This window comes from Vanacampus margaritifer, chromosome 11, assembly GCF_051991255.1.
Source record: "Vanacampus margaritifer isolate UIUO_Vmar chromosome 11, RoL_Vmar_1.0, whole genome shotgun sequence".
Classification (NCBI taxonomy): Eukaryota; Metazoa; Chordata; class Actinopteri; order Syngnathiformes; family Syngnathidae; genus Vanacampus; species Vanacampus margaritifer.
In genome coordinates this window covers 21,999,868-22,003,960 of record NC_135442.1, presented here as the reverse complement: position 1 = coordinate 22,003,960, position 4,093 = coordinate 21,999,868, and the positions used below count along the sequence as shown (strand labels likewise).

The 4,093-nt window shown below is 53.4% G+C and overlaps 1 long non-coding RNA gene across 1 annotated transcript; it reads left to right on the top strand.

Moving 5' to 3' along the window:
• Window positions 1-449: 449 nt before the first annotated feature.
• LOC144060057 (uncharacterized) lies at window positions 450-1,129 on the top strand. Its single transcript, XR_013295837.1, has 3 exons — window positions 450-580; window positions 656-768; window positions 902-1,129. It is a non-coding gene; the product is annotated as an uncharacterized LOC144060057 (long non-coding RNA).
• The last annotated feature ends 2,964 nt before the right edge of the window (window positions 1,130-4,093 follow it).

The window sequence follows — 4,093 nt, the reverse complement described above, 5'->3', positions numbered from 1 at the left end:
GAACTTGTAATAAACATAAGGCTGTGTGTGTTAATCATCAATGGTTACTTTAAATATTATTTATTTAACGTACTTGACAATCTGCTATGTTTTCCATACAATATATTCATTGCACATATTAACCTTGATCAGGGGGTTAAAGAATCATTCTTTACATACCATATCTATCGCTGGCGTTGCCTCTTGGACAACAATTTTTTCTGGGGTTCCCCTAGTTTAGTTGTGTGTTGTACAGTATTCCGCAAGTGTCCTGCACGGCTGCACCACTAGAAGCATTACTTGATGCCAGTCAGTCCACCATCGGGGCTATGGTAAAAGTGTGCCAGCAGACAGTACAGTGCGCTTGATCACACTTTCTTGACCCATGTGTTTTGCATCCCAGTCTTCTCTGTATTTTTACAATTGTTTCTGCCTTTATTCAGAGGAGTACTCCTGCTGCGCTGCCAGTCGGATTGTCAGCTATGTACTTCCGCAAACAACATTACGTCGACCAATACGATGAGCGGATTCTCGTCATACACGTGAATGAATGTGCTGTCAACTAATTGGTCATAGAGCAGGAGGTCCTTGGAACCTTACCGTAAGTTCTCACATAAAGGTCACTGTTATTCATTAATTCCATTGACATTTTATGGACTATTTTTTACTCTCACAGTGTTACGGGACAAAGTGCGTCCCTTGACACGTCAATACGGGACATGTAGTTATAGGTCTAAATACGGAACGATTACGTATTTCAAGGGACGGTTGGCAACCCTATATGCAGGGGTAGGTGTTTGTACATTGTGTTTTACTGAGTAAAAATTTACTATTATCAGCGGGGGGGGGGGGGGGGGGGGAGATTCCTACTATTGAAAATTACATTTATTTTCTCTCTCTATCGCTCCTCCCCCAATGATAGGTCACCTGAATCTGAAGATTCAGATGATGAATGGGTCCCAGGTTCCACACCCAGCAAAAGGCCCAGAAGGGAGCACAGCAGTTTCAGTGACGACGACCATTCGGATCTCGATGCCCAAACTCTGACGCACGCTACTGGCGGTCATGTAAGAAGAAGAGGCAGGAGTCAAGGGCGCGGACAGGGAAGGAGCAGAGCCAGCCGCAGTGGAGGGGATTCAGTGGACTAGCAGTGGCAAGACACTAGTGTTGGTGGAGACACCGTCTTCGCCCTCGAACTCCCCTCCAATTTTAATGCACCACACAACTGGGGGGTGTATGTTTGTATGTATGTGCCGCACCACCATGGCCCCCCCCCCCTATTTTTTTTAATGCACCACATACACTCACTGACATGTCTGGGAGGCAGGTGGATCGGAGCGGGGGGATATCATTTCCCTCTGCTCCCTCTCACCTGCTCCCAATTTTAATGCACCACACACACACACACTTGTATATACACTGGGTGGGGTCACATTCACAGTGTAGGGATAGAGTTCGCCAGTCGGCGAGCTAGCGAACTCAGTAACAGGGTAAGCTTTCACTAAGAACGCTGGCGTGACAACCGGGGCCTTTCCCGGCTGGGCCTGGGGTTCGAGGGTGCCGCCCGTCCCCCGGTGCTCCCATCTCCCCTTCTGCCCCCGGTGTTCAGTCCCTCCATGCGGCTGGAGGTGGGGTGGGCGCGGGGGCTGTGGGCCGGTGGGGTGCCTAGCGGGCCTGCCATGCCCCGTCCTGCTGCGTTGGGTTGGAGGCGCGGGCCGTGTTGGGGTGGGGGGTGCTCCTGGCTCCTGGGTTTGCTCTCCGGCCGATGGCCACTGCGGTGCCCAGGGGTTGTCCCTTGGCGCTGCCGTGGCCTGGGGGGCCCTGAGGTGTTGTGCTTGCTCTGTCCTGGCCGGGGTCGACGGCTCCCCTCTTTGGTGGAGGTTTTCATGCATGCCAGATCCACCACACCAGCATCTATCGAAATTCAAACACAATCTGCTTCTTCCTCTGGTCGTTGAATCGGTGGAGGCTGATGTTTGTGGATCTCTCTCTGCTTCATCTTTCCTTCCTTCCTTTTCTCAGTCTCTCCTTTGGTCTCTTGAGGTCTCCCTAATTTGTTGGAATTTAGATGTTTCTGGGGTTGGTGAAAGACTCTGGTTGGTAACCCGGTGGGTAGTAGGTAATGTCTGGTCGGTGCTGGATTACACTTTCCTTTCTTTGATCCTTGCTCGGGTCTCCTGACAACCTCACGACTCTAGCTGGATTCTGAAGTATTCGGTTTAGGTGAAAGGTATGGGATTTTTAATAGGTTTTAGGTGAACTAATGAGTACACACTCACATGCACGCCCACACACACACACGCACATAGAAAATAAAATAAAAATAAATAAAAAAAGAGAGCAATGATGATGACATGTCAAATCGGTAAAATTACAGTATGAATAATACTGAGCTTTTAAGAAAAAAAGAAAAGAAAAAAGAAAAAAAAGACACTAGTGGTTTTTTTTGTTGTCCCCCCCCCCCACCTAAAACCTATTTAAAAAAAATCCCATACCGTTCCCCTAAACCGAACACTTCCAGCCAGAGTCGTGAGGCCATCAGGAAACCCGAGAAAGGACCAAAGAAACGAAAGGAAAGTGAAATCCAGCACCGACCAGACACCACCCACCAGGCCACCAACCCCAGAGACATCTAAATTTCAACAAATCAGGGAGACCTCAAGAGACCAAAGGAGAGACTGAGGAGAGGAAGGAAGGACAGATGAAGCAGAGTGAGATCCACAGACACCAGCCTCCACCGATTCAATGACCTGAGGAAGATTGTGTCTGTGTTTCGATAGATGCTGGTGTGGTGGATCTGGCGTGCATGAGAATCTCCACCAAAGAGGCGAGCCGTCGACCCCCACCAGGACAGAGCAGGCGCCACACCTCAGGGCCCCCCAGGCCATGGCAGCGCCAAAGGACGATCCCCGGGCCCCGCAGGGGCCACCAGCCGGAGAGCAAACCCAGGAGCAGGAGCGCCCCCCCCCACCCCAACGCGGCCCGCGCCCCCAACCCAACGCAGCAGGACGGGGCACTCCAGGCCCGCCAGGAACCCCACCGGCCCACAGCCCCCGCTCCCCCCATCCACCCCGGCCATCCACCCCAACCCAGCCCCAGGCCCCCAAACCCCCAGACACCCTCCCACCCCCACCACCACCCCCCAAACAAGCCGCCCCTCCCCCATTCCCCACCCCCACCAACCGGCAGCCCCGACCCCCAGATCCCGGGGATGCCCCGCACCCAGGCACCGGCGCCGAAGAGGGGCCGGGCAGCGGAGCGGAGAGGGCATCCGCGCCAACCCCATTCCCCACCGCGTGGAGGGACGGAACACCGGGGGCAGAAGGGGAGATGGGGGCACCTGAGGACAGACGGCACCCCCGAACCCCAGGCCCAGCGGGGAAAGTCCCCGGTCGTCACCCCAGCGTTCTTAGTGAGAGTTAACCCTGTTACTGAGTTCGCCAGCTCGCCGACTGGCAAACTCTACCCCTAAACCTTGAATGTGACCCCACCCAGTGTATATACAAGTGTGTGTGTGTGGTGCATTAAAATTGGGAGCAGGTGAACCGGAGCAGAGGGAAATGATATCCCCCTCTGCTCCGATCCCCCCGCCTCCCAGGCATGTCAGTGAGTGTATGTGGTGCATTAAAAAAAAAAAAAAAAAATTAAAAAAAATAAATAAATAGAGGGGGGGGGGGGGACACGGACAGGGGACCGCAGCACTGCTCTATACTGCAGTCTGCCCAAACCAATGTCCCCCCACCCCCCACACACACACACACACAGTTGTGTGGTGCATTAAAATTGGAGGGGAGTTGTAGGGCGAAGACGGTGTTTCCACCCTACAAAAAGTGTGTTATGTGCCCTATATGTCTATAAAAGTGTATTGTGCAAAACTAGTGCAATGAGTTAAGAGGAGCGGCGCCGCCCTGGACACCAGGGAGAGCCCCGCAACGCAGACCCCCCAAGAGACCCAGGGAAAGGCCAAGATGCAGCCGCCACCCAGCAGCCAACAGAGGGGCAGACCCGCCCACGCCCAGCCAGGGGGGGACAGCACCTATAGAATTAACCCCCTGGCATGCAGTGAATCCGAATATTAACCCTTAGTGCCCATTGGAGGTGAAGCTGCTCGATC